Below are 15,490 nucleotides of genomic sequence, written 5' to 3' on the forward strand. Positions count from 1 at the left end.
TGTGTGTGCACTCTCTCTCCCTTTCTCAAAATAAACATTAAAAAAAACCCATTCAGGGCGCCTGGGTGGCGCAGTCGGTTAAGCGTCCGACTTCAGCCAGGTCACGATCTCGCGGTCCGTGAGTTCGAGCCCCGCGTCGGGCTCTGGGCTGATGGCTCGGAGCCTGGAGCCTGTTTCCGATTCTGTGTCTCCCTCTCTCTCTCTGCCCCTCCCCCGTTCATGCTCTGTCTCTCTCTGTCCCAAAAATAAAATAAACGTTGAAAAAAAAATTTTTTTTTTAAAATAAAGAAACATTTAAAAAAAAACCATTCATGCCTCCAAATCGGAGCCGTAATCAAATTATGGAGGACACCAAGGTGGCAGTGACTCAGATCCAGGCCTTGAACAAGTCCAGGCTCCGAACAAGACCTACAAATGAGTGGTTAGTCGATCTCTACAAAGACCTGTCTAGAAAAGCTGAAAGGTAGCCCTGAAGTGGGAGAAAGTGAACTAATTAAGCACAGTAATAGTCTAGGAATGTCTTTGCAGGTTTGAGAATTTACCAAGATCGGGGGATGTAAGCTTCATGGGTGGAAAGGGTCCGCCCTACGTAACTGAGTTTGGTGGGAGTATGGATGCAGGAATCCCTTTCTCTTGTTTTCCTGCAGAAAAGAAAGTAAATGTGGGAGCGTCTGGGACCGTGAGGGCCCCATAATGGGGCAACCTGGGCTAAAATTCTCCACACTTTCTCCCCGGGCATAGGCAAAGGGCAGCCTGACCCTTCTCCCTGGCCTGCCGCTTCCCCAAGGCAACCCAGGGACCGGCTCCAACATCTTCAAGTTTTCAAGTATAGTCCTTCAACACTCGGTCTCAATTTCCTCAACTCCCCGGCCTGCTGTGTCCTCTGCTGTCCCATCTTTGGTGTTTCTAGGGGCATCATCAAAAGAGAAGGGGAGCATCAGAACAGCTTCCACAGGAGGCTGAGATGGAACCTGCTGGGCAGCGAACGCCCTTGGCATTGGAGAGCAAAGCCATCACTGAAAACAAAGACAACCAGTGAGCTATTTTGTGCACAAACGGTCCCTTTGCCGATCTCATCAAGCCAGAAACAAATATCCTGGAATCATTGGCTAGCGGCCAAGTAAGTTAAATATCTAATTAAAAGTGAGCTGGAGGGGCGCCGGGGTGGCGCAGTCGGTTAAGCGTCCGACTTCAGCCAGGTCACGATCTCGCGGTCCGTGAGTTCGAGCCCCGCGTCAGGCTCTGGGCTGATGGCTCGGAACCTGGAGCCTGTTTCCGATTCTGTGTCTCCCTCTCTCTCTGCCCCTCCCCCGTTCATACTCTGTCTCTCTCTGTCCCAAAAATAAATAAACGTTGAAAAAAAAAATTTAAAAAAAAAAAAGTGAGCTGGAGGTGTTTTAAAATTGAACACTTCAAACATTTGCCAGCGCAAGCATGGTGAAATTGGGGGTTTTAACGGAGCAGTGGCAGCAAATAAAATATTTACAGGTCTCGGCAGAAATAAATGCGGAGGGGCTCATTTTTTTAGTGAAAATGCACATATGGTCTTTTTTTTTTTCCAGGAGTAGAATTTAATGATTCATCACTTACGTATAACACCAAGGGCTGATCCCAACAAGTGTCCTCCTTAATGCCCACCACCCATATACCCCACCCCCCCACCCAAGTCCCTTCCAGAACCCTCAGTTTGTTCCCTGTATTTAAGAGTCTCTTATGGTTTGCCTCCTCTCTGTTTTTATCTTATTTTTATTTTTTCTTCCCTTCTCCTATGTTCATCTGTTTTGTTTCTTGAATTCCACATACGAGTGAAGCCGTATGACATTTGGCATTTTCTGACTGACGGTCATTACAGAGCCACCCTGGCGGGTGCTTGACGCCTCTGAGTTAGAGAATGTGTCAGATCTGTGCCGAGCACAGATCGTAGGATAGACACTATTTGTCAGGATGTGGAAAAACACAGCCCAGTGTGTCTAAATGTGGTCATCCTTACTAGAGCAAGGAGAACGCTGTACGTGCAACTCATGGGAATGCCTGAACCTCTTTTTAGTGTAAGTATATCCCACAGGTCGCCCGGGACATACCTACGCTAAAATTTTATTTGTTGTTTATCTGAAATTCCCATTTAATGAGGCGTCCGCTGTTTTCATTTGCTAAATCTGGCAACCCTAAATCCAAGATAAGCAAGTAATCCTCAAGTAATCCTCATGATCTGGAAAGTGGCTGGGGGACCAGCCAAAGAGCGGCTCAAAAGTTAGAAGGATGTTCTATGAACACTTGGGCCTCTGTTTACTTCATCTGTAGAATGAGGGTAACGATACATTCCCGTGCAAAGCCATTATGGGAAGGATCACCAGTGAAGTCGTAAGACACCTAACCGCCACATTTTATGTTCTCGGTACACAGTAGCTGTCACTGATGTGGCCAGAGCCTGCGGCCAGTGAGCAGCACAAAGTAGGCTCTCAATATGGGCCAGTTCTTATCTGTAAAGGGAAGACAGCTGTCAGGTCAGAAGCGGCACCATTTATGAGTACCTGCTATATCCAAGTGCCATACATTACTTAAAAAAAATTTTTTTTTTAACGTTTATTTATTTTTGAGACAGAGAGAGACAGAGCATGAACGGGGGAGGGTCAGAGAGAGGGAGACACAGAATCCGAAACAGGCTCCAGGCTCTGAGCCATCAGCCCAGAGCCCGACGCGGGGCTCGAACTCACGGACCGCGAGATCGTGACCTGAGCCAAAGTCGGCCGCCCAACCGACTGAGCCACCCGGGCGCCCCTGCCATACATTATTTTATATAAGCCTTAGGATAACCCCGCAATAGGTATCGTCCCCATCTTTCTCTGGCTATGGAAACTATAGTTCAGGGAATTTAACTAGTTTACCGAATGTTACATGTCCTGTAGGAAGAAGACCTGGGGTCCAAACTTGCTTAACCCCAAATGCGGTGCTCTTTTCACTGCATCATCCTATCTGCCTCGCTGGATCCCGGGAAGGTATGATCTTGCTAGAGTAACAGATTACCCTGTTTGCCACCAAAGTAACCTCCTCGCCTGAAGAGTTTTTGTCTCCGGTTATTGTGGGGCGGGGGGTGTTCCTTTGCCTGCGGGAACATGGCTGTGTTCTCGTGAACTCCGTAGAAGAATGGGTTTTGAATTTTCGAACTCACTTTAACTGCTATGCCTGTTTTGTATTAAGCGACAGATGATGGTAAAATTTCAGAATGAGAAAATGCAAGATTCCTTGGGGCAGCTGGCAGGATGCTGGATGATAACTACGGATTCGTTACGTGTTTCTCTCATGTTCCATTCCATCCTTACCCCCACCCCCTCTCTGTTCTTTAATGGAACCAGGAAGGTCTGACGCTCCTTTCCCCTTACAGGCTTGACTGGTAAGACCAGAAGACACAAGGATGGGCTGGAAGGCGGCCATGCTGGAAAAAGAGATCTTTTGGAGAGCACGCTTAGAAGTCAGTATTGCTTTTAGCAACACAGGGATCCTGCTAGGGGTCCCACCAGGAAGGAAGAATCCCTCCTTTTGAGGGCAACCATGATGCTGCAGAAGTGAAGGCATCAGGGAGACTTGGGGCAAGACATAGGAGCAAGTGTCATGGCAGCCATGCCCAGAATGGGAAGTCAAGGCACAAAGCCAACCCAGTCCACAGGAGGGGGACATTCTCATCAGCCATGCTTAAGATAGTTCTCCCTCCACTAATGTGGTTAGTTGTGTAAAATGTAGAGACATGGCCCCAGTGACGGTCAAGTGTTTTCAGTGCATGCTTTCCCAGTCAGACTTTCCCTTCAACTTCTTTTATTTTGTTATTAATCAAGATGCCCCAGTATTTGGGGATTGCTTGCTAATTCCACTTAAATTTGTAGTGTAATTCTGGATCGGGTAGACAAAGAAGAACCTTCTTCCCGTGCCCCTCACAACAGTAAGTACCTTGAAAACTACTTGAGTGGGGCGCCTGGGTGGTTCAGTCGGTTGAGCGTCTGACTTGGGCTGTGGTCATGATCTCCTGGTTCGTGAGTTCGAGCCCCACATTGGACTCTCTGCTGACAGCACAGATCCTGCTTTGGATTCTCCGTCACTCTCTCTCTCTCTGCCCCTCCCCCACTTGCTCATTTGCTCTCTCTTTCTCTCTCTCTCTCAAAAATAGTAAACATTAAAAAAAAAAAAAAATGACCCGACTGATTCACTCAGCTCTTTAAGTAGCTTCACGCTTCCCTCTTTTCTTTCTCTCCAGTCTCTTTCCCTTTCCTCTCCTTCTACTGTGTCAGCGAAACTTGTCTTTACTGGGGCAATCCCAGACCATATGTCGATTATACATCCCTTCCCCAAGTCCTATGGGAGCTGGTTCTGGTCTCCTGTCCTTCCTAGCCTGTCTGCAGGCCGGCTGAGAAATCAGGAGGCGGCCTGGGACCCCTGCCCTGGGCTCACTCCTCAGGCCCAGCCCCTCTCCTGCACTCACGGGTCTGAACTGCTCGTGTGAATGCAGACTTTGTGTCTGAATGTCTGTGGAAAGCTGTTTACGCGTCTGCAGGCCCAAGGGGGCTCATTTGCAGAGCTCTTACCTAAGCAGGGCTGGCTCCAAGCCCCAGGGGCCCCAAGAGGGCTCGCTAGGCCTCCCGGCAAGGGCGCAATTAGGGCACTGTGGAGAGCCATGGCTGTCCGTCAGCTCTCCGCTTCCAAAAACAAGCCTCTGACTTGAGACCAAGCCTCTCCGCTTGTTTGTATCAGCAGGTTCTCAGGTATGAGGTCTCCCGGCGGAGCTAAAGCCTTCATGGCAGCTCTGTCTTCGTCATGTGTTTATGTGTGAGGCAGATCCTCCGGCGCCCGCTCGGACCGTGTCCCCGGGCCCAGATGCGGAGGGAGACACAAATCGGCCCTGTGCTGTCTGGGATGGCCAGGCGCTCCTTTCTTTTACCCCAGTGCTTCTGCGTCTTCACACAAGGCTGTGCGAAGACAGCCGAGTTCCCTTCCGATCTGCTCTTTTATCTGATTTCGTTTTCAAGACATTCTGAAGCCTTAGCAGCAGTGTGGTAGGTGGTTGAGTAGACGGCTGTCCTTTTGCGGAGCCTGGAGGAAGGAATGATGGCTCTCGTTCTGGCTTTCTGTCAGCATAATTGGTCTACTTCGCGTGGGATGAGAGGGAGAACATTCCAGTGAAGAACACTGCTTCGGGTCTTTACGTTGGAAGTGGTGGCCAGTCATGTTGATGAAGATGTATTACACATATCCCAGTTTTCTTCATAAGTTCATGATGGCGGTGCTGCTGCTGACGGCAGTAGGGGTGGGGGTGATGGGGATGAGGCCGGAGGAAGAAGAGGAGGAGGAGGAAGGAAGGGAGGAGGGGCGGTAAACAGGAGGACTCATTTCCAGCATTATCGTTCCTGGCTCCGAGACCTCCTCTTGGCCTACAACATCGCCCAAATGGCATCCCCTTCGACTTGGTGTTCCATTCACTCTGATTTTACCAGCACTCCGAAACACTGAGTTTTCGTGGACACCGGCGGGACCTGAAATGAACCGAATGGAGTCATTTCTCACAGAACTTCCCAGTATCAAGGTCTCCTGGAGACAGTCTGATCGTCTGTATGTGTCGTTACTTGTTAGCTCACCTCGGCAATCTTTAGGTGCGGAAAGAAATACCGGTGAGGAATACAGTGCTTTGAACCCAAGACCTGTTTGGGGAAGAGCATCTATTTTGGGTCAGACAGATGAGAGTTCAAACCCCAGGCTTTTCATTTCCTAGCAATTTATACTTTTTTTATTACCTATTTTATTATGCATGTACGTACATATTTATTTAAGTTTATTTCTTTATTTTGAGGGAGAGCAGAGAAAGTGAGCAGGGGAGGGGTAGAGAGAGAGGGAGAGAGAGAACATGGGAGCAGGGGAGAGGGGCAGGAGGGAGAGAGAAAGAATCGTAAGCGGGCTCCACACTCAGCATGGGGTCCGATGCGGGGCTTGATCCCACAACCCTGGGAACATGACCTGAGCCCAAATCAAGAGTCAGATGCTCAACTGACCGAGCCACCCAGGTGGCAATTTATACTTTTAAGCTTGAATTCCTCTTCCATAAACGGACACCCACAGGGCCTGGCACATAGTCAGTTCTCAATACATGTCAGTATCTTTGATGCTCACCCCATTTCCAGGATGGGATCCAAGGCAAAATCCCAATGCTCGGTTTTCTGTCAACTTTCTGCTTCCCTTTATGCTAGACCTCAGCCAGAACCAGTGGGCAGTTCCTGTCCTAAACATTTTTCAGGAGCCACATGTTCATTTATTAAGAATCATCTTGATTCCTGTGACTTAGGATAACAAAGCTTCGGACGGCAAAACAACAGCTTTTAAAGAGAGAGGGAGAAGGTTTAACCACTCAATGGGTTGTTTTTTTCAAATGCCGCCCAACTGTTTTTTTCCACTGAATGGGCTGATGTTCTGATTGACTTAACCATGTGAAATGATTCTATAACTTTTTTTTTTTTAATTTTTTTTTCAACGTTTTTTATTTATTTTTGGGACAGAGAGAGACAGAGCATGAATGGGGGAGGGGCAGAGAGAGAGGGAGACACAGAGTCGGAAACAGGCTCCAGGCTCTGAGCCATCAGCCCAGAGCCCGACGCGGGGCTCGAACTCACGGACCGCGAGATCGTGACCCGGGCTGAAGTCGGACGCTTAACTGACTGCGCCACCCAGGCGCCCCCTTTTTTTTTTTTTTTTTTATACTGTCAGGATGTTTTCCTTGATGTCTGGCCCAGGTTCTCTTTACGTATATCATTCCATTATTCCTGCTTATGCCGTCTGGTACTGAAAGAAAACATCTAGATTCCACCACTTGGATTTGTACTTTTCAAATATTTATAAGCCGTAGTCATGACTTCATACAGTCAATCCTATACATATTTAATTTTCCTTTATAAACAAGTTGTTTTCTCCTTAAGTCATTTATTTTCCTCTTGTGAAATCTTTCCAGAGTTGCTTTTGCCTTAAGACGAAGAGATGCCCCTGAGTGGATTGTTATCAAACAGCCTTTAAAAAGTAGTTGTTCTGGAACCTGGGGGTATGTATTAAAAGTACAGGTTCTCTGACCTCATTGCCAGTGATTCTGTTTCACAGTTCCTGGGGTATGGACCCCAGAATGCACATTCTAACAACCACACCCACACATGCACGATCCCCAGGTGATTGTGTTGGGAGTCCCCTATAGACCACCGTTGGTACGACAAAGTGAATAAGAAACCAGTAAGTTCTTCCTTCCCAATTTGCAATCACATTCGGGCCTATCTTCCTGAGGTTACATCAAGACCATCTTTTATTTTTTATTTTTTTAATGTGTGTTTATTTTTGAGACAGAGAGAGACATCTCATGAGCCTGGGAGGGGCAGAGAGAGAGAGAGAGGGAGACACAGAATCTGAAACAGGCTCCAGGGTCCAAGCCGTCAGCACAGAGCCCGACGCGAGGCTCAAACTCACAAACCGCGAGATGGTGACCCGAGCCGAAGTCAGACGCTTAACCAACTGAGCCACCCAGGCGCCCCTCAAGACCATCTTGATGAGAGTTTGAGTGTTGCCAAACCCATCAGTCAAATACTCACATTGTTTTGGTTTATGAGTGCAGATGGCCAAGCGTATCCATCAGAGAGATGTGGCCAGTTTAACTTCCAGAAGGCTCTTCCTTTTCACTGCTCTTCGGGTTCTAGGTCAAGGGGTGAGGGTTGTGGAGGGTAGATTTCACGGCCACCTGCACATTCCTAGAAACCTAGCACTTTTGTATCCTGTAGGGTTACTGTTTCCTATCTCTGCTTTCGTAAGTATATTGCTCCCGTTAATAATAATGTTTCTTTGCATTTGTACGGCACATTGTGCTTCACAAAATATCCAAACTCCCATGATTTCATCTCATCTTCACCACAGCTTGGTGTGGTAAGTAGGCCAGGCATTACTGTTTTCATTTTCCAGATGAGGAAATGCTCAGAGAGAATAAGTCACTTGTCTAGGGATTTATAAAAAGGAAAGAAAAGACCCAGAGCTTAACACGAAGGATTCTTTCACTCCCTCTACCTTAAGATCACACTTTTCCATACTGTTATATTATCAAATCTATAGTCTTTGAATGTTGCTGATTAATAAATAATATGTTTCCTTCATTAAGTTATTCACCATTCAACATTGCTGTTTGGAAGGAACAGGACATGTTCAAGGAGGGTATTTTTAACTTACTGTTTACTCACTGTGTTGATATTGTCCACAATTGTAGAATAGTTCATCATTCCTCTAAGTTTTATTTTGAAAGTTAAAATAAAAGGCAGTGGCAGTTTCTCATGTTGTAAAGAATGCATTATTAGCCTCAAGGGTTCAGCCCACAGTGAATGATTTGCTATATAGACGCCATTATCGGAGAAGGAGGCAAGGGGGCCAGGATAAGGCCTAGGCCATGGGTGTAATTTTCCTAGGCTACTATCAGTCAATGGATCGTAATTAATTAAAAGTATTTATCAGGGGTGACTAAATGGCTCAGTTGGCTAAGCGCCCAACTTCAGTTCAGATCACGATCTCACAATTTGTGGGTTCGAGCCCCACATCGGGCTCTGTGCTGACAGCTCAGAAGCCTGGAGCCTGCTTCAGATTCTGTCTCTCTCTCTCTCTCTCTCTCTCTCTGCCCTTCCCCTGCTCACGTTCTCTCTCAAAAATAAATACACATTAAAAAAAGTCATTTAAATAAATAAATTAATTAAAGCCTTTATTGGATACTAGCCATATTCAAAGTCTACACATTAGATAATACTAAAAGAGTATAGAAGCAATATAAGAGAATCCAGGTGCTAAGGGACTTGCGAGTCTTTAAACATCCCGTTCTTTACCGCCATGACTCATTCATTCATTCATAGTATAAATATTTTGTTGAGCACTTGCAGTGAACCACACACATGACTGGTTGCGGGAGCTACCACAGTGGACAAGACAGACCCAGCCCTGCTTCATGAAGTCAATGGTGTGGCAGGGGAAACACACACCTCAGGGAGCATGAATGCAATAAGGGGGATGGGCAGGGGCTCCCGCGTGTACGCACAAGGGGCATCCAGTCAGCCAAGACCAAATGGCCCTTGCCAGGAAGCTGTATGCGCGTAGCGGGCCCATTGCTCTTAGGTGGATTGTAGATCGATTCGGGGTGGCCCGCAGGGAGCGTGCTGAGGGCCTGGCCCTCACGGAGGGCACCAGGGAGTCACTGTTTTATACGAATACTCCACTCCGCCTGAAACATTTTCCTCCCCTCCCCCGTTAGCTACGTTCTAGCGTCCACAGGTCTCCAACCCTCACCAAACCGGGCCATGTTAGAGAGCGCACCTCTGTGCACGGAGGCATCCTGTGCACATCCTCTCCGCTCGTGCCCATCGTCCTTCACAGGTCTCCGCTTCAGGCTGCGAGCGCTGGGTCAGTTACCCCTGTGTCCCTGAACAAGCAAATGCCTGCCACATAGGAGGAACTCAATAGATGTTTGCTGAATGCACAAATGAATGAAGACTTCTAACCTTCAGGATCTAGTTGAGGAAGGGGTAGGGAGCTGAACATACACAGAGGAAACCATTTGCAGACAATTAGGCACAAGTCCACATTCTAATGTATAAAATTGTAGCTGCCCAGGCATTTATGACGCACCTCTTACCCAAGCACGCCTATTCCTGAGGGGTGCAAACTGTCCTTGCATGCTGTGTATGTTTACTCTCTAATAAGGGAACTATCAGGGAATCACCTGGAATCACGAACGGCATCACCCCACCCCGCTAAAGACCAATTTATTTTGGGGCGCCTGGGTGGCTCAGTCAGTTAAGCGGCCGACTTCGGCTCAGGTCATGATCGTGTGGTCCGTGAGTTCGAGCCCCGCGTCGGGCTCTGTGCTGACAGCTCGGAGCCTGGAGCCTGCTTCGGATTCTGTGTCTCCCTCTCTCTCTGCCCTCTTCCGCTCATGTTCCGTCTCTCAAAAATAAATAAAGATTAAAAAAAAAAAAAGACCAATTTATTTTGGAGCTACTAGGGGTAGAGTCTATCCGAAACGTGGAATGAGTCAGAAAGTTTCCATTCAAAGCTGCTCGGAGGCAGGGGTAAAACCTAGCAGGAACCGTGGCTCATCCAGACAGTGGAATGTCACGCAGCACTAAAAAGGGAAGGGGCTGCCAAGCCATGAGAGGCCACGGAGGAAACTGAGATGCACGTTACTGCGTGAAAGAAGCCGATCTGAAGAGGCTGCATACTATGTGACGCCAATTATACGACATTCTGGAAAAGGCGATGCCATAGAGACAATAAAAAGATCGGTGGTGGAACACAGAGGGGTTTTTAGGACAGTGAAGCTAGTCTGTGTGATACTGCAAGGGTGGATACGTGTCATTATACATTTGTGCAAAGCCGCAGGATGTAAGACCTCACGAACGATCCCTGACGTAAGCTATAGACTGAGAGTGATCGTGACGCGTCGGGGCATTAGGATAGCATTCATTTTAATTACTGAGGCTTTTTTTTTTTTTTTGCCCCTTTTCCTTAAATGTTGTGTCTACCCTCCTTGCCAGAGGCATCCTGGGGTCTGTCCTCCAGTATCCCTGTGGCAGGCGATACGCAGACTCCCTCTGCCGGAGCTTAAACTGCCAATCCTCGAGGCGCCCCCCTGCTCCCCTCCCCTCCCCCGCTCCCCCTGTGCTCCTGCCTCTACAGGTCCTCCTCTCTCCCCTCCAGCAGGTCTGGGCATTATTGTTCTTCTCTGCCAGCTCGCTCTCTCCCCTTCACACTGTCTCACCTCTACATCCACACTCAAGTTGTGTGTTCTCGGCACTCTGCTCTGTCTACCTCTTCCCTCCCTTCCTCTCACAACTGGCTTATTTTTAATAGAAGACGTTTTTAAGTACCTGTCTGCTATGCATCTGTCGTCTGGGCAGGAAAACGCAGGCTCATTTGTTGAATCATCAAGACAGCTCCCCGCCCCCCCCCCGCCCCATGGAAAAAGGCTCCAAATCGTCTACAGATCTCTCGTCTGTTTCCTTCCCTCACAGTGTCCCCCGGACCCCATTAAGTGCTTGGTTGTAGAGTAAGAATATGGGCTGTATTGTTCCATCTCTCGTGGCTTCCCACCCACCACTTGCTGGGCACACGCTCCAACCCAAAACCTCTGATGATTTCCACACATCCCTGTGCTGTTCTCATATGACAAACAGAGGCACTCACAGATGAAGTGACATCCATCAGTCCCATAACCAATCAGGGACAGAACAGAGATTTAAACCTAAGTGTTTGGACCCTGAGTCCCGTGTTCACTCCATTATTCCATGAACTCTCCCCTCGACAACCTCCAACCCCCCACACCCTCCTCCAGGAAATCACTGGATGGTTTGATCAATTAGCATGGGCCAACTGATGTTGTCAAATAGCAAACTTTTAGATTTAAAAAGGTCAAGAGATTCTTTAGGTCCCTGCAGACACATATGCAGCCGCCGATCGAAAACTCTCCCACTTTTTCCCTCTAGCGTGAATTTATCCGACAACTTTTTTCCAGCCCCTCTGCAGAGCCATTTACAAATTCCCGCTTGCAAGGCTGCTGAAGGATGAAATGTACCAATACGGTCTCTGCGACAGACTGCTGTGCGCTTTCAAAACACAGACACAACACCAGTGAGTATGTGTGTGTATTATATTTCTCAGCGGAACATCCTCAGAAGCCAGGGACATTAGTTTTCCACCCCACCATGCAGGCTTTGTGGTCCTGGGAGCTTGTGGGAGGGCAAAGTCCTGCAGAGAGGCCATTGTTTTCCTTGCCTTTGCTGATAGCATGAGATCAGCTCAGTGATGATGGCAGATCTCCAACACCAAGAAAAGAGCCACTGGGGGTACAGTAATGGGAAGCAGTAAATTGTTGAAGATATTTGTAATCTAACCAATAGAAGTCGTGCCTTTTCTGGGAAACTGAAGTACGAAATGCTTGAGTGCCTGATGGGTTCTGAGGCCTCGGTAAGTGTGTGGGGGTGGGTGCCAGGACCGAACCAATCATTGTGACCACAAGCCACCTCAATCCATATCTGAGATCCCCAGTGAGAATGACTGGAAAGATTCCATGGTATGGCAACGCTAAAGCAACTCGGATTAGGGAGGCAGGGAATGCCCACCCTCAGTGCTCTCCAGGGGTCATCCATTACAACACAACCTGTTGTCAAATGCTGATACAGGCGCTTTACAGAAGTCATGCCAGATAATCCACACCACTACACGAACGGGACAGGTGCTCATATGCCCCTGCTTTAAAGATGGAGAAGGCGAGATCCAGGGAAGTCAAAATCATGCATCAATTAAGGCGGGGCGGGGGGGGGGCAAAATCCACACAGTTTTGTCTGACTCCAAAGCACATCCTCTTAACTATCCCCCTCTGTTGCCATCAAAGCTCTTGGGCACCAATTACACCAGGCATCCCTAAGTAGACGTCACCTGTCACTCATTAATTCATTCAACGCTCCACAACACCTAGTGAGTATCTACACTGTGCCAGGCCTTTTGCTGGGCACCGAGGCTTCCCTGATGAGAGAGCCGTGAACCATGCCTTCACGGAACTTGGAATCTGCTGGTTGACCGCCAGGGTTGCCACTTAAGTTGGGTAGTTTGGGTCCTGCACAAAGGCTCTTGGCCCAAGTAAAAACTAAAACTCAGCTCGTATTCCACTAGGCTCTGTGCCCACGTCTTCTGTATCCTCCAGAAGAAGCAATTATAGAACTTTTCCCAAAGCATAACGTGGGCTATGGGGAAGTCCCCACCTCCCCTGCACTTTTCAGGCTAATGTCACCCTGAAAGATCCCCGTGACAACCTGCAGTGTCCAGGGAACGTGAACCTGTACCAGGGCAGATTCTGGACAGTAAGAGGTCAAGAGCAAAATCAAGAAAGTGTAGTTTGGTCCATTTGAGCTCAACCAATGAGGTCCACATCCACTTTCAGGGAATCTTGGCCAATCAACCATGATTCAAACTAATCCCCTCCCCCCTCCTGCCCCCTGCCAAGAAAAGTATGGGAATGAGTAAACCTTCTTGCGATTCCCAAAGATAGTAGCCCCCATCTCAGCCAAGGGCTGAGCCTTTGCTTTGCCCTGGACCTTCAGGCCTTCTCTCCAAAAATGTCATACCCCAGGGCAGCTGAAAGGAAGGCTTCCAGAGATACCGCACAGAACAAGTGAGGAGAAAAGTCAAGGGTGACATCAAACCCAAAGTCCATTATCCCTGCGAACAGAAACAGAGACTAAAGGAAAAGTTCTTCGGGAAGAGGAATGAGTTTTCTGTGTGTGTAGCTTTCAGATTATAATTGTATAATGGCTCATCTTTATGAAGGCTTCGTGTATGAGGCACATTGTGTAATTCTTATGAAAACCCTGGTATGATTCCTTTGTGATAGATGAGGAAGCTGATAAGCAGAGAAAGCAAATAATTTGGCCGAGATCACATAGTTAGGAAGCCGCAGCGGTAGGAGATGGTAAATGAGGGTCCACTTGACTCAACAGTCATGTGATTAACTTGCCTTCCGGCTTTGAGAGGGATGTCTTCAGCTCTAAGATCAAGATAAAGGAGGTGAGATAAAGGGAATGTGGCTAATACGCAGTGAGGCAGGTGGAGAGAAGGGAAGGAAGAAAAGCAAAGGTAGCAGAGGGCGGGCCCTAATGACTCCTCTTGGGTGATAAAGAGGGACAGTTAGTACAACTCCCTATAAATGGAGTTTATGGGTATCCGCAACCAGAGGGGAAAATGTCCCAGCCGGGAAGAACCTTTGTGTTCTCACCCAGCCCCTCCTGTACAGCTGAGGAAACAGAAGCCCCGAGACAGCTAGTGGCTTCCCATGGGTCCCCGGGACGTTCTAGAAGCTGAGCCGTGGCCAAGCCCCGGCTCTCCAGGCTTTCAGGCCTAATAATTCTGCCACCTCTGTAATCGCTAAGATTAGTATCACCAGGGACCATGGCGCTGTAAACAGCTGTGGTCACCCACCGTCCAGTTATTTTAGCACATGGCACCCTGACACCCATCGTTGTGTGGCTTAAAGAAAACACTGCCCTGGTCATGCGAGCCTCAGAGGAATGGAAAATTCCAGGTCAGTGAACAACACCCCCTCTAGGTATCCTTCACCAGCCCTGCCTTCGGTGGCTCCCGGGCCCTCCTGTCCCACCAGCGGTTAATATTTCACTTGGGTGAGACTTTAGGGAACAAAGAACACGAAGCTGGCCTTGAGGGGCCAAAGGTAGGCGGCCAGTGGTGCCTGATGCAGCTCATAAATAAGAACAAATGTACTTTGGATAAGAACCGGCCGGCCTCCCGCAGAACAGCTGGGGAGCCTATTCATAGGAAAGCATGTTATTTGTGTCTGCCGGGCATTTGAATTAGCCTCACCTAACTGCGCTGCCTTCCCGGCTGGTGTGAGTCACACTCCTCATTCACAAGCAAGGGGTGGCCAGGGGCAAAGGGGAATTGCTCCTTTGGGCCAGCTGAGGGAGACGCGGGGGGCCAGGACTGGCATTTCCAAGGACACGTCTTTCCCCCGGTGGCAAGGGCTGAGGATCAAGGGAACACATTTGTCCACCAGCCCGATTCTTCTCCGTGTGGGGGGCCGGACCTCCTCAGACCCTCCGTAATTGCCCCTTCGTCCAGGCTCCTGGGCAGACCCAGGAGTCAATCCCACTGGTGGCTTCGGCTGCCCGACGACATCCTGAGAGCACCATGGGAGGGCAGCTCCCAGATGCCACCTTGCGCCCCCAGCTCCACTGCTCCTTGGCCACCGTATCACCAGCTCACGTGCTGTGGCCTGAAGGACCGAGCCTGTGGGTGACTCATCCCATGCCTGACATGGCCTCCCTGGGAGCCGCCACTCCCCAGTCCTCCTTCCTGCTGTGCAGCTAAGCCTAGCTCTGGCCTGATCCTGATGCAAGACTATGCCAGAAGCAGGGCCCACTCTGGGCCAGAGTAGCCCCGGGAGCCCCAGGCTTGGGCACCCCTCATCCAAGCAGCCCTGAAAGGGGGTTCCCAGGGCCTAGCTGGAGGATCAGCTCCACAGAGGCCCCAAGAGTTCCCATCCATCTCGGACCCAGAGGGAAAACTCCAGCTCTACTCTCAAAACAAGGTGGCATTTGGGGCCCATCGGACTACAAGCGTCAGGAAGGCGTTAGGTCCTCCTTCCCATTGGTGTCTTCCCTTCCCTGTGCTGTGTTCCCCTCTTCCGCTGCCACAGACTTGCGGTCTGGGGGTCGGTCACCCAGAAAATATTCAGGTGCATTTTGAGAGCCCATCCAGCCACGGATGGCTTAGCTGCTCACAGGACCAGGCTGTGCCTGTATCTTTGCATCCCCACACGGCGGTTCACGGCTGGCACACAAACAAGGACTTCGTGTGCACTCACCACATTTCTGTGACAACTCGACCTTGCTCCGTGCAACAGGGACTTCTTGACTCTGCGTTTCTGCGGGGTCTAGTGCCA

The 15,490-nt window shown here is 49.1% G+C and overlaps 1 long non-coding RNA gene across 1 annotated transcript; it reads left to right on the plus strand.

Annotated features, from left to right (window-relative positions):
- The first annotated feature begins 233 nt into the window (after positions 1-233).
- LOC123379020 lies at positions 234-4,081 on the plus strand. The gene is made up of 3 exons (XR_006582926.1): positions 234-1,120; positions 2,907-2,996; positions 3,383-4,081. It is a non-coding gene; the product is annotated as an uncharacterized LOC123379020 (long non-coding RNA).
- Positions 4,082-15,490: the final 11,409 nt, after the last annotated feature.

This window comes from Felis catus, chromosome C1, assembly GCF_018350175.1.
Source record: "Felis catus isolate Fca126 chromosome C1, F.catus_Fca126_mat1.0, whole genome shotgun sequence".
Taxonomy (NCBI): Eukaryota; Metazoa; Chordata; class Mammalia; order Carnivora; family Felidae; genus Felis; species Felis catus.